This window comes from Apteryx mantelli, chromosome 1, assembly GCF_036417845.1.
Source record: "Apteryx mantelli isolate bAptMan1 chromosome 1, bAptMan1.hap1, whole genome shotgun sequence".
In the NCBI taxonomy this organism is placed as follows: Eukaryota; Metazoa; Chordata; class Aves; order Apterygiformes; family Apterygidae; genus Apteryx; species Apteryx mantelli.
The window spans coordinates 15,153,111-15,175,723 of record NC_089978.1 but is presented as its reverse complement, the minus strand read 5'-3'; the positions used below and the strand labels follow the sequence as shown (position 1 = coordinate 15,175,723).

Genomic DNA, 22,613 nt, shown 5'->3' with positions numbered 1-22,613 from the left:
AACAGAGCTACACTTGACATGAATTCATGAATAGAAAGCGGTATTTGTTCAAAACATTCAGAGTGCAATGCGTGCTAACATCCAGCATTAATAGCTTGAATTAAAGCCCAATGAACTCATCAGGAGTGCTTCCACTGAGTTCAGTGAGCTTGGGACCAAGCCCATGGCGTCCATCTGTGTGCGCTTCTCAGGAGGCTTTGCATCAGACGCGATTCAGGGAGCAGGAGACTTCACTGCCTGCACCTGAGCTCAAACATGTGAACCCATGAACGTGCACAGAGTGTGATTTCCAGCTATGGCTCAGTAATGCAAACATGAGTATAATTTTCTTCTAGTGGTAGTCACTGGGGAATTGAAAGATGGATAACTATCATATCTGTTTCGCAGACAGTGAAGCTAAGGCTGACACGCTCTCCAAAGTGACACAGCAAGTGCATGGTAGATCTCATCTCTCCTTCCTCTGAACAGTGTGCTCCTTCTCACTGCACTACAGCATTTCTGCTGTAAGGGTGAAAAATTAACAAATTTGTGTGAAATTAATGAAATCCTCTATTTGAGGATACAAGGAATGGCCACAAAATTACTTGAAAGCGTTTAACTACTGTGACCCTCAAGCAAACCATCACATGTATTTTTCTTTATTAGCAAAATTTTCTTGGAACTGGGATAAAGAGGAAGTACAAAGAGTCTGAAGAGACCTGTGCAATGACTTTTCACAGGTCTGCTGTACTTGTATGAACTCCACTCTTGAGTAGTTGTTTAACAATTAACATAAATTAGGTCTTTCTGAAGGCGAGATTGAACAAGTGGACAGGAGATAGTCAGGAACCACGTGTAGGAAGTGAGAGTTTACCACCTGCATATGAGGTGTTTCAGTCACTCTGGTTTTGTAATAGAAAGAGAAGCACCAACAAAAAAAAGTAGATAAGCATAAGACATCAAGAATACACTGCATTCCTTTGCAAATTACAGATGTTGTGCTGAAATGTCAAAACTGCCACAGTATTCCCCTAAACTTGGTTAAGTAAATATTTTCCAATTCCTTGTCAGCTTAACTGACCATTATCTTCTTTTCAGTATCTCACTGTCTGTACTTTTAAAATACAATTTAGATGTAAGGACATATGTTGGGACACAGTATCCTCTCTCATGCTGCAGGTTAAGTTAAATACTGTAATAAAGATGTAATAAATTAAGCCGGATTTTCAGAAACATATTGTTTTATGTTGGCTTAGCAAATCCCCTTTAAAACATAAGGCAGAAAGACATCAAACTGCCACTGAAGGAAGACAAAGTTACCATGGGTAATTTAGACTTTCTGAAAGTCAGTCCACTTATATTTGGTATCTGGGTGTGGATTTAGGAACCTAGCTGTACGCTCTCAATGAATATCTTTAGGTCTTCCAGAACTTTTATTTGCTATGGTAAAGGAATACCAATTAAAGCCAATTAAAAACTACAATTCCTCTTCCCCCCAAATTCCTCTTCCAATTTATATAATTTACCTTAATCTTGCTATCTGTTTTATAACAAATTGATATTATGTCCTTGACTGCTGTCCTTTCATCATCATGACAATTGCACGGGGTGGGGTGCTGAGTCCTCTGGAATACTTGCTGGAAGGATTCTGTACGCTGTGCTTTGTTCCTTCCTTACAAGCATTTCGGTAGAAATTTGGGTTATAAATCTCTCTACTGCTCAGGAGCCATCTACCTAACACAGAGGCACATGCAAAGAGGCCTTTTGTTGCTTCTCAGGCCACTTTCCTTTTCCCACAGCTCTCTGACAGCATGTTTATGTACTCAGAGGGCAGCCTTATAGAAATTTAGCTATAAATACCTGCATCACCATCCACTTTCTTTCCCTGTACGAGTTGCTCCCCTTTCCCCCTCCATATTCCACTATGCTTATGCAGATTTTTGCTAGCTAGCAAAAATGAGAAGGTCTTTAACTTTGATTCAACGGTAGGGCTGATAACATTTTCCCTGCTTCTTCCGTGAAAGGAAAGTTTAGTAGTTTCTGAAGAAAGATCTAAGGGAAACATGTTGTTAAACACCTGCAAAGAAAGAATAGAGTATCCAAACTGAAAAGCGTTCCTTAGTGGTAACACTGTCAGCACATTTCATCTTTAAAACATTCATTTATTGCTATTGTTACTCCTGTTGAGCACCTTTCTCTTTAACCCAAAAGCTGAAGTTTTAATTACAGTATGATTCAGATACTGTGGAATCAGGGAATAATGAACATACTCAGCTGCTCACAAAAATAATGTAGCATCTAGCAAGATCTGGTGTTCATTTATATCGGCCCTAGCTCTGGCATTGACTTCCACGGATTTCTGTTCCCATTCAGCAATGGCGGAGGAGTGCTAAATTAGAATGTTTGCAAATTAAATGGAAAACCTAAGGAACACTCATCTTCTGCTGAAATCATTCTCATGTGTGCGGAAATGAAGACTCACATGCATTCATATATGATAGAAATGATTCCACAGAGCATGAAGTCCCTACGTGAATTTTAAAGCTCTCAGACACCCACTTTTCTAATCGTTTTAGTACAGTTCCTTTGTAGATAATGCACTGTTTAATTCTTACTAGAGCACCTGCTTCATAATGCTCAATCCTGATATCGAAAAATTAATTAAAAATTATTAAATTCATAATACTCCATCTTTCTCTGTAATGCAACATTTAGTGCTAAAGCACAGCTATTGAATGACACTTCTGGTGAATGGAGCCAGAATGTCTGGTCATTAGATGATAGCAGCAATATTTTAGGTAGTAAACAGATGTCAAAGGAATTCATCAATACAAATAAAAATCTGCTTAACGGGATCTAAACCCAATCTTTTAAAGCACCAGTAATGTAATTAGACTTTCCATACACAAAGAACAAACTTATATTTTTACTTGGAATGGCCTTTGTTTTGGATTACTACAACAACAAAGCAAGCTAGAGAGGAAAACAAGCATTCATTAAAGTCTCCAAAAAACAGCACAGCTCCTCTTTACCTTGCAACTGACTGCAGAACCTTCCCGTAACATAATGGCCACTGCCAACAGCACACAGAAAACAAAATCACTGCGATTATAGTCAGTAAGAACATATACAACCCATTTCCCTGCTGACAGTGTTCAAAATAAGAAGCTGGGATGGAATGAACTGGAATATACCTATAACTGAAAAAGCATAATGCAATTAGGCTGCTCTGTCACCTTCTCTCTCTCTCTCTCTTTTTTTTTTCCCTCTCTCCTCCTTCCTATTTACAGAATCTCTTTTGAGAAATAAAAATTAAATGAATGGGCTTGTTTGAATCTTCACAGTAAGGTTCCAGACACTTTATTTTTGGCACTCAAAAAACAGATTAGGAAAAACGGAGCCCTGAATTTGGAAGCCCAGTTCTCTACAAAGCATACAGAGTCCTGCCTGACTTACACAGAATAACAGAATTCAACAGAATTAAACACTGTGTAGTCTGAAATGCCATATACACTTCCTTTATACTTCTTTTGTGAAAAAAACAAATCTGTTAATATTTTCCCCAGTCTGTTTGGTTTTTTTTTGGTGTGTAGATGTCTTTCTTCAACATGCAAAATTCTGTGAAGGGAATATATTTAACATGTCTGTCTAGATTAATTCTTGTATAAATGCTGGAAAAAAAATCGAATAATGTAATTTTCTCTGGATTAACCTATGTTTTTATCTTAACATTCTTTTCATACTGTATAGCTAATTTAATTTTTAAGGGTCCTGCAAAGCTCTGGGATTTTTTGTTAAACCCAGTTCTTTCTCACTATTTTCTATGAAGAATTAGAAAGAGCACCGATTGAAACATCTTTCTGGTGGCAAATGTTGGTTCAGCAAAAGCAGAGTTTTTTGCAGGGTAAGGTTAAATTTGATTGATTTCTCTCCTCAGAAAAAGTTTAAAATTTGAAAACAATATAAATTTTCATTTTTGATTTTTTTCAAAATTGGATTTTTATTATTTTGTTTTAATTTAACTAAAATGCAAACCATCCTGTTTTGATCCAAATGAGCCATATGACGTTTTAGATCACTAGTGACTATTGGATGCTCAACCTTTTGCTTCTGTTCAAGGATAAGAGTATTTCTGATATGTGGAGAAAGGGAGGAAGATTTCCCATTCACCTCTGCAAATTATTTTATCTCCTATTAGTCTTTTCATAGCTACCCAGGGGCAGATATGAAAGAGGGCAAATCCATGCAGCATGGAGCTCTGGCTACATTTTTCTTCTCCCCACGCTCTTTGAGGTTACTTGTCCTTTTTCAGGAAATATATCCACACAGTGACCAATTTTGTCATTCCTTTCACAGATCATGGGAAATGGAGGGCTTTTTCTTTGATCTCCCAATACTCTCAACATGATTAATCAGAATCTTGCCCTGAAAAAATTATACAGATTTTTTTTCCCTTTTTTGTCCTTTTTTTTCTTTTTCCCTTCCTCTCTTCTCTTTTCCTCTCCCCTCCTCCCCAAATTTACTTTGTATTCTTTTGCCGTATAATAGGCTGACCTACTTCTTTCCATTTAACATATTTTTAATAGTTTCATCATGTAAAGTCAAATAATTCCTGATGTCAAGTCTATCAGTGTTGTTTTTTGTCAGTGTAAAATTCTCTTTGGCTCTTCTGTGATTATATTTCTTCTGCCTTCTTCTGATCCTTAGTCTACTTAAATATCACCTGCATGATCCAGTTAATAATAATTTATAGCTGCTGCAATATTGTTAAGCAAGATAATGTATACTTTATCAGTTTGAAATTCCTGATGCAGTTTGTGTTTAGCATGTAATTCTGAATAAATTACCCACCACATAAGAGGGATTTATTGTCACTTAAAGGGGAAGTTTCTTGCTGTAGTTTTCCAGTTTTGGCTGTGTTACCTGCAGTCGCATTGCACAACAGAGCATAGACTGGCTGGCAAGGGACTAAGTGATCTGCAAGAAGCTAAGTTTGTTAGAGGACAGAACTGCAATTTTTCACATTTTTCCTTATTAGTTCTGAAGTGAATGTAGCAGGAACTGAAGGTAAACTAAATCAAATAGGGCAAGACTAGAGAGACTTAAGGCCCTTGTGCAGGATGGAGTACCTGGATCCACTGCTGGCTGTTTCATTATTTTCTATTTAGCAGATGTAGCCCTGGCAGCAGAACTGAGGACTCCTCCTCGATGATTCAATTATTAGCAGCATCGATGCTTCCTCCAGCGTGCGCTCTGTCTCCTTCCTGCAATGAGCATTTAATCCCTTTCTGCTCAGCCAGGGAGCGCCAGCCATGCCAAGCACACCGACCTGGGCATTTGCGACCCCACTGACTCGTCAAGAAAGTGGCTCCCCATGGCTCTGACTTGGGGAGCTCCTCTAACCACCGGGGTACTTCAGTAGTGAAACTCCTCCCTTTGCGTTCTCATAGAACGAGTGCTCTACCGTCATTAAAAAATAAAAATAACTGTTTCCAGAAGTGCTGCAGGGGTATGAATTGTGAGTGACTGGATCTACCCTTTCAGGGTTGTCTCTCCTGTTTGATTTAAGGCTTGTCCCTGTCATCGTTGCTTGCCTTTGGCATGGTCTAGGCACATGCATGCTGAACGCAGAAATTTTAATTGGCTGCTTACTGGTGCCTAGCTCTCCTCTTTCTCTTTGGGGTGAGCCTAAGCGCTAGGGTAGGTTTCTAGATTATATCCTGGTAGTTCAAAGTGCTGATATTGATATATGATATCTTTATTGAACTCATTAATTACTCTATTCTTCCATAGGTTCAAGTTCCAGTGTTGGCAACATATAGCATGTTAGGGAGAAAATAAAATGAAAAGAAGCCTGGTGTGCTACTTCTTCATAGTCATAGCCTGGATTTTTTACGCAGTAATTACCCTCTGAATTTTCAAATTCACCTCTAATTTTCACCTATATTTTCACTAACAGAGCAAATACTTAAAAAGTAGCAGCCATGCAGTGGTCTCCTATTTCTTTCTTTTTTTTTTTCTTTTTTTCCCCCCATTGATTTCTGAAATGACCATGGCGGGAGAGTGAAGGATGTGTTAACTAAACTAGCAATCACGTTTTAGTGACTGTGTTTGAGGCCAACATCTGGCACTCTGGTACTGACTCAGGTTTGTATAATTTTTCATACTCCCAGTAGCTCTTTGAATATTAAGAGCTGATGTTTTGACACATTCTTTTCCTCCTGCAGCTGGGTCCAGACTTGCTGACATTTGTAAAATGGACAAAGTGCCCGCAGTTTTCACATGCTCCACATACACTGTAATTACTACAGTTATACGGCATGTCTCTTGTTGTTATGTAGATGCCGGGCTTAAGTATTCAGAGCCAGTGGCTGCTGCACAATGATTCAAAAAAAATTCTACAGTACGCATTACCAAATATTCATTGCTGCATGCAGGGAGGTGTTTGCACGGGTGTGAGGGGTTGTGTGTGTGCGTGTGTGTACAAATCCCTTCCTGGACCCTGCAGTGATCGGCTGATGCTGTGAAGCAGGAAATCCAATTATACCTAACTGAGCATGCATACCTAAAAATGTTATTATTGGTCATAAAATTATCCAGCCCTTTTAAAAATCAAATCTGTGAACTATGTGAGTGTATTCCTCAGGCTGACTTCACGCTGTGTGAGGAAGTGCTCCCTTTAATTTGTTTTAACTTTGCCTGAATTATGCAGGCCTCATTTCAGTGTAAGAGAAGGTTGAGGGAAAGTAGCTAATTTCCACTGTAAAGTCTTTGAGAATTTGATCTCAGGCAAACTTCTGCCATTCCTGCGACTGAGCAGAGCTTTCACATACGCTATATGGCATTTCCCAAGTCAGAGCACAATAACAACAAAAACATCATCCATTTTCCAAATGCGTCCCAAAATGAAATGTCACCACTTTGATGAACAGCTTCCATAGCAAAACAGCATGTGTTTGACCAAATGGCAACAGACCCCTGTTTGCACAAAAAATGAGCATAACAAAATAAAATGAAGTTGAGCACCAAAATTCCCCATTAGACCCAACAGAAAACCACATTATCTTTTAAAACCCTGAGCATATACAGATTCATTATCTTGGCAAATGAGTTAGATAAGGGTTAAACAAAGATCATCACTATTTACTGTGCTGTGAATTCATCTTATAAAACTTATGTTCCAAGGGGTAAATTCACTCAGCCCCACAGCAGACAGGCTGTAAACTGCCGAGGTGTCAGCGGCCAGGCGTGTGAAGTCTGTCCAAAGCCCTGGGGTATCTTCTGCCTTCTGTCTCTGGCTGAAGGGACATTTCGTGTCCACTAAAACCAGTTCTTCCCCCGCAAACTTCAGCACCTTGGCAATATGAGCCCTGACATGACTTACTGCAACTTTTCCAGAAATATCCCCTAAGCACTAACTTCCATAAATGTATTTCAGCATGCAAGTCCTTGAGGATGTCTACACAAAGTAGTTTATTCGTATTCACAGAGTGGAAAAGCACTATATCTGTGAATTTCCCTCTGCTACTAGCAAACCAGACAAGCCTAATGGTGCAATAAAAATATATATTAATCAAAAGTTCAAGTCAGATTTTTATACAGTGGTAGCAAAGGTCACAAATAAAACAAACGTAAAATCCCAATTGAGATTGAGTGCTTGTAAAGCGAGTGCTTTCTGGTTGCTCAGCCTCCCTTACTGAGGAGAGTAAGACATATCTCAGTAATCACAAGTGACAGTCACAGTCTTCTGAATTTTACTCAGAATTATGAAAAAAAAAAACCCATCACCCTTCCTTACTCATTCAAACATATATTTTAGAATAGTGTTTGGGAAACAGATGCATTGGGGTTGGCCATGCCAGGTACCGCACTCGATGATAATTTTCTCCACTCCCTGGTTCACAGCTAATCTGGTATAGGCTCTTCAATGTACGCAAATGCTGCTAATTGCTCCTCCAAACGATATGCACCTTGTCTGTTGCAAAGACCTGTTATCCTTTTTTCAGTCAGCCATGAATATTAAATATGATACAAAAAATCTGCTTATTCTGAAAGCTCATGTTTTTGATTACATTGGTAACAAGGTGCTTTGTTCAAACTGCCTTTCTCTGCCAGTTTTAGGGGTTCCTGTGTCATAGAAACACTCACGAAGGACAGAGGTATAGGTAGTTGAGTCCTTCCCTTATGCTTGAATCAGTTTCTTACAGATGCAAGAATGGAGATTTTGTGAAAATGAGGTCCCTCGTTGCACAGAACCAATGGCAGTTAGCAGATTAACTGGATTAAAAATAGTGTTTTTTTTCAGTTTTGTGACAATCACTAATAACATCCCAATTAGGAATGGAATTTTATTTTCAGTCCATCAAGAGAATATATTGAAACCAGAGAGGAAAACTGGTGGGAACGAAACAAAATATTTGAACAAAATCAACCATTCATTTTTCACGTAATTCTTCTCATTTTCCTAAACAAATAAAAGTCCAAGTGCAGTCATCAAAGCTTGTTATAAATTGAAAAAAACCAAACCATTACATATGGAAGATGCTGTAACTACCTATTTTATTTCAGATGACTGTGGTGCTTGGATGATTGTTTGCAAAAGAGAGAAGAAAACCCACAGTGACAGTGACACATCCACCCAGCGTCTCAGTGTTGTCATACTGGTATTTGTCACTGGCAGGTGCAACCCCTCACACCCCAACACGGGGATGAGACGGATTGCGTTTCCCACCCACCAGGGCCCGTGCCATTGCCCGACAAAGCCTGCCTCATTCAAGAGCAGGCGTCCAGCAAACGTTCTCCTACTCAAACGGCAAGTGACTTGCAGCACACTGTTTAGAATGTTGAAGGCAGCAGGATCTACTAAAACATGCAACGGCAGTTTGATCTTTCCCTGGAAAACAACTAAATACAAATGGCACAGTGGGGTTCCGTCTTAATCATTGCTCAGCAGCTTTTGTATCAAGCACAACACGTTAACAGATATTTCGTGTTTCTTCTGTCAAGCCTGCAAATTCAGTGTGAAACATGAAAATCAAACACGGCTCTCTGCTAAGTATGATCATGATTAATAAAAGAGTTGCGGCGGAAAACTGCCCCAAGTTCAGAAGCCTCAACATAGGCTGCAGCAACAGGACTAATTCAGTGAAGTGGACACAGTGAGTCAATCCTGTGGACATTTTTTCTGAGTGGTACTTTAGCCAGGAAATAATATTTTTTGCCATCCTCACATAGCATCTGAGGGGGATGGCATCACTGGTCGAATCTTCTTCTAATCTCCAGAAAACAATCATAAACTAGAAAGTGATTTTCTGAATTAGAAAGTTGTATTTTATGCTCTTGAAAGTGAACCACATTTGACTGAATCAAACAGTTTGTTTAAAACTATTTTATGAAGTATTTGTCAGACATTCAATTATTTTGTGATTTTGAAAAAACAAGATAGAAAATCTGATAGAAATGAAGTGTTTGTTTTTACAAAACAAAACACAAAAGTGAAGAGTTTTTTCAGTTAAAGAGTTTATTTGTTTGAATGTAAAATTTGTTTTCTATAAAAATACAAAATGGCTATAATTCCAAAAGTACTATTCCATGTCATTAAATAAAGATTAGGTGCAATAAATAACTTTCATTCCTTAAACACACCTGTGTAGAATTTCGCTAAGATTAACTTAATTGCAGTCAAGGCTGTTAAAGTGTATGTTAAATTTAGATCATGTGTGAAGTTTTTCAGAACATGCCTACATGTTTTTTGTGAAGCCAAATTGCAATCACTTCTATTTCCATACTCAACATAGCAGCTTTGTTCTGTGTGCAGGGTTCTGGGTTTTCTCTTCCCCAGAACATCAATATTTATAACAAAAAGCAGGTAAATTTGACTAAGAGGTAGATTTCTTAGTTGTTTTTGCTTTGAATATACAAGGAAATGAGAAGAAGTCACCACTTGAGATTTATATGGGTGTGAGATACTTATCTCCTGTAGGACTCAATAAGGAGATTTAACTAATCAGTTAGTCACTGAGCTGCGTTAAAATGCTTTCTATCAGCTCCCCCTCCTGTCTGTTTTTTTTTTAACCTTTTCTTTTCTGATAGCGCCTACATTTTCATACACTCCTTTTTATTTAATTATTTATTTTAAATTCCTTTTAAGTTTTCTTCCACTTCCATCTCCTGGAGCCTCTCCAGCTAGGAAGAGGTTAATGGAGCTTCCCTTCCTAACAGCTCAGCTTTGCTACCCAGATAGTAGCTGTAACCTGGCACCTTGCAAGAATTGATTGGTCACTCAGATCAAAACATTAAATATTTAAAATGGCACCATACCATTCATAAAGTGAAACACAAAGTGTTTGTTTACTCTGTGCTAATTATTTGAGTCAAAGCAGGCAGACTCAACTGTCTACATTATTAATTAAACCTCTAAAAATGAGCTAAGGACAGGAAATGTTCTTCTCTGCCTGCAGCTGGGCTAAAGAATAAGCAATAACTCTCGTTAGCCATATGATAACACGAAAACCTTTTTCCCCAAAATCTTTATGTAAATACAAGGCTAAACAAATCATATGAATCCATATTCCCAAATGGTCTCGGTAGAAGCTTGCTAGTCATGAAAGTTCAGATGTTCACATCTTTAGGAGGCATACCCAATGTTGCTAATTAGTGCTGTTTGAGTTTATCACAAGTATCGGTGGAGTGAAGTGGCAAAGAGGCATTGTCTCTAAAATAAAATACTTAAAAATAGGTTAGCTTGACGGTTACCTTAAAGGAAAATACAAGTTTTCCCACAGGTCGTGCAATAGCAGCATATAATAATCCACATACTACTTCTATTAGTGATCTATTTCCTTATGCCTGTACTTACATTTCCTATAGGGATATCCTATAAATACTTTGTGATCAAGAAGACAGTACAGTGATGGAAACCACTGCAAAAACTTCACGTTCATGCTGAAAAGAACTGCAAAAAATAACTGGGAGTTACATGTTTTGATACAAAAATCTGATAGTTTTGCTGCACAATTGGAAGCAATGCAAGATTCCTGAGCTGTGATTTTCAACACAAACTTGAAACTCTGCTCCATTTATGAAAAACTTTCACTTGGTAGTTGAGTGCTGATTTGCAGTTTAGGACTGAAACAACTCAAAATGAAAATTTTTGTTATACCAAAGGGACTGACCCTAAGGGAATGGAAGAGACTAGTTACAGCAAGCAAAGTGGTGGGGTAGATGCAAGTGCACATGTCTGTAAACTGCAACTTTTGAGTGTTGCAGAATATAAAGCCTACCACTCTGCTGTGTCTCCACAGGACTCTGGAGCCTAATTATAAAGCTGTATGAAAAAGTTCTGCTTGTCAGCAGAACCAGCAGGGGAAAAGAATCCACATTTTTGCACATTCATAGAAGAATAAAATATTTAGGCAGAAAATCATCATTGCTGCAGATGGACACTTACAGAACAAAAATGGGTAATTCTGTGCAGCTCTCCTGGTTGCTAGCATAGCCAGAATCCATTTGGTAGCAGATTTAAAATCCAGTCTAGAATTCCTCTGTCAATGTCCCTGGCAAAATATGCTTCATAGTGTAGTAAGGGTTGACAGTAACAGGTAAATTCAAAGTGGGGGAGCCACGCTAAAATAAGCGGACAGACCTCCACTGAATTTAGTGTTGCTGCACCTGCTTACGCTAGCACTGAATTTGGCTCTGGGTGGTTTTAAATCCTTCCAACTTAGAACTATCCACAAAAGCCCGATTACAATTAAAACAAGATAGAGTCTGAAGATACGCTATCTCCTCACCAAAGAGGAAAGAGAACGAGAGGAAGCATAGGAGATATTCACAAACTGGGAAAGGAAACTGCGGTCAGCAGTTGCTAGAGACAAAGGAATGTCAACCGCCTGCTTTTGCCATGTTTAAGGACACATTCTTTAAGTGCATAGTTTGGGTAAGAAACATGCCTGCAAAAGAATGACTTTATGCCCAGAACATTTCATAAGGATCATAAGGGTATTTTTAGGAGAAGTAAGACTTAGCAGACTGGTAGGCACGATAGCTCAGATTCCCAATGGTATTTAGGCATCCAGGATATCCAAAAAACTCAATACAACACCCAGATCAGTGCTGTGGGACCCTCTACGCCCAGTAAAAGGCTTGCCCATTTGCAGGTGCAGTTCTGGGACAGAAAAGAGGAATAATTTCTGTGGACTTTCCCCTTCTCCCTTCTCTTGGTGTTGGGCATGGAAAGGGGATATGTTGCTGCACAGTCCCCACCATTTCTGTACTACCCAACCTGTATTTATGGTTTCCCAGTGGAAAGCCTGGCTCTTAAGCTGTAGTGACCTGTGCTTTCAGGTTTGGAATAAGTGTTTTTCTCTTAAGCTTGTTAAATGCAGTGTGAATTTTAAGTGAAAGTGCTTTTTTCTTTTATCCGTCAGCATGGTCTAATTCAGCAGCCTTCAAGAGCCTCTGTAATGTGTCTCAAGCCACAAGGACTGACTTTTCTGCATTAGCAAATACATTTATTTGTTGCCTTTATGGGTGGCAATAAGAGTGATGAAGGGTTGTGTTCTCAGTACTTCCCTTATCTCCTTCTCCTTTGTCTGACATTGGCAATAAAATCCAAATTACAGAAAAGGCAAATCAAGCATACAAATTAAGAAAACTAATTTCATGCCAGCCAACATGTAGAAAAAAAAAAAAAACCTCAGGTGATGAGGAAATTAAAGGAAAATGGCAATAAAATTGACTACATTAGAGAAAAAAGTAATAATAACTAAAGTCACAAAATCCAATCACATCTTTATACACCAGCAACTGATAAATTCAAAATAAAAATTAAAGTTAAACAATGAAATCTCATGTGAAAGAGCTTTCTGTCCCCAAGCTGCCGAAGTCTCTTTTGACAGAAATGTTGGACTGTTTTCTTGAAAAAAGAAACAAGATTTGTTTCTATGTCTATGAGGTCTTTCAAAATCTGTTGGATGGTATAAAGAAGCAAAATAATTCTGTGCCCAGTGTGCTTGATCTTGGAAGTTGCTTTTGTTTGGTTTAATTTTTCTTTTCAGTTTAATGGATGGAATTTTTCTTAGACATTTCAGAAGACAAGATTAGGCCCAGTAAAAGGTAAAGCTTTGTATTGTGCTTTACTCGGTTTCTGTTATCTCATTAGAACACTGTAATAACAACAACAATAATAATTAAAGGTCCCAAATCATTGCTTTACATATGGCTGTTTGCACTCTGTTTTTTCCCACTGACAAAATATTCTAGATCTTATTATACCACCTACAGGTAGTTTTTAGAGAAATACTCGGGATCAGCTAAGCTGCTCAGTTACACTCCTGTAAGACCGCAAAAAGTCAGCGTGTCCATTACTATTTTGGAGAGGCTTCTCATAACCCACATTCTTTTGACGGTAAAACAGTCCCCACCAAAACTGTCTACTGCCTTTTCTGAAGTCTTACATAACACACGAAACTAGCACACAATTGTTGAAATAGACAATATTTTACTAAACATTAAAGTGTTCAAGTGACCATACTTTTTCATATACCAGCTTTCATTAGTTACAGAATTTCACATGTGTGAATATGTATAATAATTTTCTGTTGAAGCAGAATAATAACCAACTATGTTTGGTTCTTTTTCTCACCTACTTGATTCTCTTTTATAGATACTAATCCCATATAATCATATACACATTCTTTATCATTTTGTCTTATTTCTGTAAGCTTTGAAAAAATCTGTAGCAAATTCCTTTGCATTGCTTTATTAATCATCCTTACAACTAAAGTCATGCTATTTCAGAAGAACTATCTTGCAATATTGCCAGAGAAGGAATTTTGACAGTAACTTATGGATATTTAATGAAAACATACAAAGATAACAGCAATTCTGAACAAGTAAGTTCTGGTGGTAAACAACCTTTTAAGGGTATAATCTTTAGTACTTCCCTGTGCTGAATGCTTGTTAACATGCTCAACTTTTCTTGTTTATTTGCTAGAAAAAAGGGTTTTGCTTATTGCAGGACTTGATCAATCAGTCTAAGTATTAACTGCCTTGCTTCTACTTCACAGAAAGTATGCAAGAATTTAATCCAAATTCAACCAAATGATTCTACTTGGAAAATGTATATTTTCTCCTGTTGTTGATTAATATGCTCCCTGTGCAAACATCCTCCTCCTACTTGATTCCTTCAGTGATGTCTCAATCCATAGTTGATGACATTCAAATTTTCTCCAGAGATGCATCGTAAAGTCACAAACAGAGGATTCTGCCCATCAGTGAATGACTCGGACACAAAGTGATTGATAAGGCAAATAAATACTTAGGCATTAGCAATCAGTCAGTTGTGATATGCAAGGGGGAAAACAAGACTACCGACATTTTGGCTATACATCTTGGTTCTTTTTTTTTTTTTTTTTCCCCAGTGATCTCTTTGTATGCCAACGGTCCTGTTAATAAATTAACCCCCCTCATTATCTGATCTTTTCTATGTTTTAAATTATGCCCCTTCTCAAAATTGTGTAACAGTTGGTCTTTCTCAGCCTGAAGCTATTTCAGGCCAAAGTCCAATGTGCAGCCCCGAAGTACAGATAGACGAAACACTACACAAGTGTTTTTGAGTGGAGAAGCTGTGTGCATACACATCAAAGAGATGTTATGACATCAGAGAAGTCATGACTTCATTCCCAGATTCCCTGAGCTGAGTTTTCTGTAAGCAATAATACATGACAGTGCATATGTTACGCTGCAGTAGCACTTTTTGAGCATCTTGCAAAGCATGAAACTAAAAAATCAAGTGTTTGTATCACCTCAGATATGCAGAAGTTAAAAAACAAACAATCAAACTGTTACATTGTAAGTAGATTACTTGGTTTCAATAACTCATTAATATATTTTCAGTTTGACAAAAACAAATAGTTTTAATATGGAGAGCTTATCTTCTAATATAATCTCATGCAAACGTCCACATACGTATTTTAAGAAGGTTTGATATGCATGCAATTTTTGAAAGCTGAAGAATGGACTAATTTTAAAAAGTAAGTATAAGAAGTATGCATTTCTGAGGCAATTGTTATAGACGGTTGGTGCACTGTATTCAGACAAATTCACAAGGCACTTTACAACATATGTATATGATCATTACACATGTTGCAGTGTTGCAGACAATATCTTGTTTTTTTTATTTCTTATTTTTCTGGTGTGGGAAGTGACCTTGAAATCTGTACATGATCATGGCAGTACGGCTTTGAGACACAGATGTCTTCCCTCAGATGTGTGCCTTTCAGAGGTCACAAATAATAGGAAAATAGGAGAGCTCTTGAGTTAAGCCATACGTTCTTTGATTCAGGAACCATTTTGGTTTACAACTCCTCGTACAATGCAATCTTGATTTATGATTATAGTGCCTAGTTGCTATGATGATGATAATAATGATAAGGTTGATAATGGAGTCAGAGGACCTTGCTAATAAAACAACAAATCTTCTATGGCAATCAGAGTTCTAATCTAAATACTATTTAGTATGGACTTGTGATGTGAATTTGACAGTTGGGGTATCTGCATTTTAAAGTGGCATCTGCATTTTTCTAAATATATATGCATTTTTGTAAATATATGCAAATATATGTATACCTACAAGTTATGTTATCCTAGCAAAAACTACAATTTCTATATGCAATCAGTGAACTGTCCATCAAAGTAACTTAAAGAGTAGGTACAGAACTATGCCTGAAATCTTTTCAGGCTTGCAAATGTATATGTGCAACCTTAGAGATCAAATTTAATATGATTAATTTGGTCCAGAAAGTGGGCTATAATATTCTAGGCAGTGCATTCTTGTGGAATAAAAATTAGTAGGTGTAGAAAAAACAAACAAAACAGAATATTAATTTGTTTCTATGTCCAGAAGTTCAGATGCTTGTCTGGAGTACAACCACATTTTTGTGTGCTAGGTAAACTGGAATTCCTACATATGAACAAGTTTGCTCACGAAATTTTCAGCATTTTCTAGTTCCATCCATTTCAGAAACTGTCCATCTGCTCCCCTCCAAGCCAACACAAGAATAAATGACAACATGAATAATCCTGACTATATCACAGTAATACAAACATGACAAAGCTGAATGATTCTGCTAGATCAACAGTGCTGAATGCCACAAAAGTCTTCCAGCATGTTCAGGATCTTTTTTTGATCGATACTTGACTTCTGGAAAATGTTCTCTGTGCGAACCACCTCTGAAGAAGGGATAAAAAAATATACTGTGACTTTGCTGACTTGTTTTCATGTGGTTCTATGCATTAAGATTCAGATTTATGCAGAGATCTGGATCTGAGTGAGAGGAGATAGCCTATAAAAGTCTATAGAGTAATTTAATGTGCATGACTGGTTGTCTCTCAGCAAAGATGATACATGTGTACATAAACATGTGACAGTTAATCACTTTTGCAAAAAAAGTAAACTTCCATTAGTCTCCTTGCCAATTATTACACAGCTTTGAGTGTACACTTTTGGGGAGAGATTACTGCAACAAACACATCTTCTAGACATGACTGTTTTCATGCCTAAGCAAGAAATACAACTCTTCAAGCATAGTGTTTGAATGTCTTCTCAAAATAATATTATGAGGAGGTAATGCTGTTAGATCAGCATCTTCTGATACTTGTGACCATAAAGTCTTTTTCATTCACCTGTCCATCTGTCTAGCTATCGAATGAAGTGGTCAAACTGGTCAAATCTAGCTGTCTTGATCAAACATATTGCTGTAGAACGTAGGTAGTAACCAGGAATGCTACATCTGCAGGGCAATATCCCTCATGCACTTAATGAAGGCTATAAAACCAGTAAAAATAATATGGGGTTCATGTATTCTTGCAAATTGATGCTCTTTGGTACAGGGAGATACCTAAAAGAGTGATCTGTCTACATGAATTATAAAGCTGTACGCTTAGTCTTCATCAAAACGATCTGTAGGCTAGGAGAACCACTGGACACATAGTGAATCTTAAACTTCTGGCTATTAATAACTTTAAGCATTTCTCACTCACAAGGAGGCTGAAGCCCCTCTTCTTGTACATTAGGTGGAAGGTTGTCACCCTTTACTTCTGTCAGTAACTATAACAAACTACCTTCAATGTTTGTCTCATTTTACTTTCAGCAGAAGAAGGTTCTCCAGAGATATCATCACGGTTTAACACCATTTACAATAAAGCCTTTAAGAGCATCCTGAAAACATAAAACTCCAAGGAGTTTCTGAGGAATGGAAAGAGTTTGATACATTTTCTATTTCAAGGTATGGGAATGGAGAAGAATGATCATTTTTTCCAAAGACTATTGTGTAGGTTTGGTCCTGAAGGAGGCATAAAGAGGTGAACTACGATGTTGATGATCACTTTGTGAAAACATGCACTACTCTCTCATTCTGATGGCACCCTCCTGACTCCATAAGCTTACAAGCTAGTCTTGGGGGGCGACTATGCAGAATAAGTTTGGGCACGCGCAGTCAGGAACATCAGCTATAACGTGGTTGGTAAGTCTACTGTTTTATCATATCCATAGCATACAGAATCTAACACTTCATTCCCGTATTTTACATCCAGTTGCAACTCTTAAAGCCTGATTTGCAGCTTTTAGAAAGTACAGTGAGAAATCATTCTGAACTCCCTTTCAGAAAGTGGCATATGAGCAAAGATCACAGTTGGTTATGATTCACACACTTTGGGATATTTTCATAAATCATGCAGGAAATTCATCAAAAAACAAAGAAACAAACAAATTACATTTCCTTCCACTAACAAGACAATATTTTATTGTTGCTTCCCTCCCAGCTTGCAAAGACATGGAATCATTACCGTAATGCATATGTATATGTGTGTGTATAAACACATACAGATACACATATACACTCACACATTATGTGGCTTTGAAATCTTAAATTTAAATAATATCAGAATGTATTTAGCTTACAAAGTTTTAAGAATTTAATATATATATATATATTTTTAAAGGTACCGGTCTCTAATGTGATGCTATTGATCAGAATTGCTCAGAAACTAAAACTCTGTAGGGACTCCATCACTTCCAGCCAGATATTTTTCCTTTGTGAAGTGCTAAGAAGTTGATAACACAGAGCGGAACAGATCCTGAAAAAAAGCATCATAGAAGCTGTGTGCAGAAGGAGGGGGAAAAAAAAAAAAAACAACTTGTGAAACACCTACCAAAATAATATTAGCAGACAAACGTGTATTTGACATTCATTTTCAGGAACTAAGACCACAGTGTAGACCATGGCAGATTTCTGTTTAGTATTTTAGGGTATGAGAAATTGTTCAAATGACTGAGGTGGTTCTGAAACTGAGAGAAAGTGCAACACGCAAGCTGTTAGCCAGAACATATGGAGGGAGGAGAGCAACAGTGGCAAATTATGCAGTGAATTCAGAAGAACCAAAATCTGTGTTGCAAGCTGCATGCAGAAAGACAAAACCATTCAGAAGAACCGTTTTCTGCAAAGGCGCTGAACCAATCACCTCAGCTGGCTCAGTTCCAGCCTTTTGCCATGCATATTCTTAATATACACTTTCCTGTGATGCCTTTAGTAAAGACTTTCATTAATTACTTAAAATAACTACTCCTACCTTTAACCTAGCCAGAAAACTTTCTGTGTGTTGAATCTGTTCAAATGAACAGATTTTTCTATATTGCTAGCAAATCAGATGTACTCTTTTTGCACATGTCAGCTTTATAACAAACAGAAAAATGGACCTCGGACTGTCACTTAAAACACCACACTTCTAACCTCCTCTTTTCATCCAGAACTCTTTACCTTTACTGACACCCTCTGGTTCCTTTTTAGGTTTGAATCCATTCCAGTACTCCTTCCAAAATTTACTTTTCAGATCAGTATTTTGTGGAGCACAGAACTAGACATTTTCTGAACCCCCCATAAATCATAACACTGATTCCCCAATAGTCTACCACGTCAGCAACGTATTTGGGGAACTTGAGCAAATTTGCCAGTCATGACCTTCCTGTATTGAATCCGTGCTGAGAGTCCTCTAAGTTATGTATTTCTTAAAGTTTTCCTTATTATTTCCTAACAGCAGAGTTTTTAATCATCCCCTTTTATGTTAGGTACAAGGATATTTTTCCTCAAAAATCTGTTTTCAAAGTTACTTTCTCCCAAATTCACCGCTATAATTCAGCAAGTTTTTTTTTTTTTTTTTTTTTTTTTTTTTTTTTTTTTTGCATTTTCTGTTTTCATTCTTAGTACATCTGCCCTGGTTATAGAATGAAATTAAAATCCCTTCCCCTGACAGTTTAACCTAGAATTTAAAGTATGACCTTCAGCTTCATATTGAACAACAAAACTAAAATCTACACTCTCAGCCTCCAGATCATCCGTAGCTATCTTCACACTTTTATGTCATACACTGCTAGTCCTGAGTTTTTGCAGGGACATTTGCTCTGCAAGTGTATGGAATAAAAAAACTGCATATTAATTAGTCCACTTTTTTTTTTTTAAACTATTTAACAGTTTTCAACTTTAATAAAGCTTAACGCTTCATCCTCCTTTCTTTATAGTTGTAGTCTTCTAAGACTTTGACCTCATAACTACATTTCTTAATCATTCACATAGTTAAAGGCATATTGCCACAGACGGCCACGGTATGTGAAATATTCTTTAACTACAATAGTTCACATCTCAATTTCTGCCTTCCTTTTAGTACACCTCACACTAGTAAACAACTTGTTCCCAAATTCCAGTATAGATATTGAAAGTTTTTTTTTTTTTTTAACTTTGCAGATAAATGACATAGTAATTAAAGACAATCTACTAAAAGGAATATATTTACAAATTCTAATAGACATTTTGATAACACTTTAGAATAATGGCCCAATTATTGCTTATTCCTTTGGTATTCACTGTAATAATATTAATCATGATGAACTGATTTTGTGCTAATATTGATTGCCATAAAGTACTTCTGAAGGAGTTCTACTATATAACTCGACAATAATTAATTGCACTTCTATTAATTGGAAAATGTCATCCAAATTTTAATTGTCAGGAATTCCCCTTAGCTTTTAGCTATTAGTCAGCATGTAATTTATCTGTCATTTCAAACTTTAGGGTTTGATCCAAAGCTCACTGAAGACTAGGGGAAAACTGCAACTCTTTCAAAAGATCTTGGCATCAGGTCCTGCATTAAAAACATCGTTGAAAACATGTTATTCAAGGAAAATATTACTTTTTAAAGAAAAAAAAAGTAAACAACCTTTGCCACAATGGTATGGTAAATTTCTGAAATGTTACAACAAATAGAAAACTTTAGTTTTAGGTAGTCACATTACTCTATCTTTTTGTATAACTTATGTTTTAGGAAGTTTCTGTGCTCAAGAAGAATGAAACTAAACATCTCAATAAGTATAGCTAGCTTAATGGATGCCGATTTTTTCTGAGATAAAAGTCTTAGAAACACAATACCATACTCTATGTTCCAGGAATAATTCTCAGTTTATCTTCTAGCCAGCTCAGAAACACTCCACATAGTCTACTTATCCCCTGCATTCACCTCAGAGGGGAAAAAAATCAGAGCATCTTTATGGAATTCCATTTACTTCTTTGCCTGTCAGCTGCAGAAACACAGCCCAGACATAGCACTCTTCTAATTCAGGAGATAATTGTTTATCCCAAAGCCAAGTACCATTCTGAACTTCACAACAACACAACTTCTAGTGCATCACTATAAACTCAATACACTAGATTATTTTCTACTTCACCCTCAAGCATTAGCTTGTTAGTTCTCCCAAACATTAAGAAAAGGCATTCTTCTTCCAGAGTATATATTTGTTCCTTTTAAGAGCCTCACATCTCTGTTCACAACTCATTCACAGCAATAGTTTGCCAGCTAGCTAAATGACAGGAGAAATTTCTGCTCACAGATCACAGAAATTTCTGCTCCAACTTTTCTGTTCTGTGATGGCAACAGTTTCAATATAAGATTCAAAAACAACAAAAAAAATCAAAACATGTAAACCTGCAGCTAGAACCGAAAGACGGGATCTCTCACCATCGCTGGCTTCGCAGCAGGCTGCTTGCAGAGACGCCGCGATGGATAATACAACAAATAATCTGCACGCACTCAAAAGTCTAATCAGGGAAATTAGTGCCCGGCTGGGGGAATGGCAAAGACACTTACCGCTGCTGTGGCACAGTCTCTCCCTCGCCCTGACTCTCAGTCTCTCCCGACCATCCTCCTGACAGCCTCAAATATAGCAGTCCCTTATGGTGCTCAGCCTGTGGGGAGCAGAGGATTGCGGAGGGTTTTTTTTTCGCCTTTTTTTTTTTTCTTTAAACCATCCAGAGGTAGTTCTCCAGACCCGACCGCCTCGCCTCTCCTCGCTCACTGATGAAGAGACCCAGGTGAAGGCATCCACCGCGCACCGCGCCGCGCCGTGCCGGCAGCTCCCGCGAGTCCCTCCCCGGCCCCGGCCCCGCCGTGCCCCCTCCCCGCCGGGGGGGACCGAGGCGCCTCCTCCGGCTGCTCCCGGGGGTCTGCCCGCCCCTGCCAGCCGGCCTCTGTGTGTGTGTGTGTGTGTGTGTGTGTGCGCGCTCACACCGCCCGCCCAGGGCTCCCCACCGCCGCACGCCGCCGGAGCTCGCCCCTACCCCTAAGCGCACAAGGGCCCCCCTCCTCCTCCTCCTCGCCGCCTTCCTCCCTTATTTTCTCCCCCCTTCTCCACTTCTCTGCCCCGGAGCGTGAACGCCAGAGGCTGACTTGGCGAGCGCTCTGCCTCCTGCGAAGCGCTGGCTCTCCCCTTATCTCTGCCCCTCTGTAATACAAGCCACAGGGCTCAGCTTTCGCCAGAAAGCATCCCCCCGCCTCTTCCCTTTCTCCCCCCGCCGCCCAGGTGGTTTTTTTGCTTAATTGTGCTTTATCTCCCCGCGGTGATGACCCTCCCTCTCCCGCTGCAGCCGCGCTCCGAGCCGGGGCGCCTGGAGCCCCGCACCGCTCGGGGCCGGGGCGCCGGGCTGCTGCCCGCACCGCCGCCCGCACCGCCCGGCTCGGCCTCCGGCCCCGGCGCGCTCAGGGCGACAGCGCGGCGGCGGCAGCTGGAGAAAACAAGGCGGGAGGCGAACGCCAGCGCGGCGGCCTCGGTGCCTTTGTGCCGCAGCCCTCTGCCCCTTCCTGCCCGATCATCCCCTCTCCCCATCCCATTTTAATTGCAGGCTACTTCAACAGATCACAGCGCCGCGCCGCGCCCGGCAGCTCTGGCGGCGCGCCCCGCTGCGCGCCGCTGCGCGCCCCCGCCGGCCCCTGCGCGGGTCGCGGAGCCGCGCCGCGCCCCGCCCCTGCTGCCGCTGCGCGCCCGGCTCCGCGCAAGGAGCGCGGCGCGGCGCGGCGCGGGCCCAAGCCCTCGGGGCAGCGCTGCCTTCTGGCGGCGCCGCTAATTAAAACTAGCCTTTCTCGTGTTCCGCTGCTGCCTTTTACTCATCTAGTGCGCGCTCCTCCTGTGTGCTTTTAATGGCTACCCTCAGGAACTAGGCTGATTTTAAACCCCCCCCCCTTCCCCCTTTTTTTTTATTTTTTATTTTTTCTTTTCTGTGGCAGACAACTTTCTGCTTTGACATTTAGTG

At 39.2% G+C, this 22,613-nt stretch overlaps 1 protein-coding gene across 1 annotated transcript in view; it reads right to left on the bottom strand.

Moving 5' to 3' along the window:
• The window catches only part of CNTN5 (contactin 5), a 672,212-nt gene extending 650,787 nt beyond the window's left edge, over positions 1-21,425 (bottom strand). The window contains exon 1 of the mRNA XM_067289747.1: positions 21,175-21,425. The gene's annotated coding sequence lies outside the window, so the exon portion shown is untranslated. The remainder of the gene's footprint in view (positions 1-21,174) is intronic.
• Between the last annotated feature and the right edge of the window lie 1,188 nt (positions 21,426-22,613).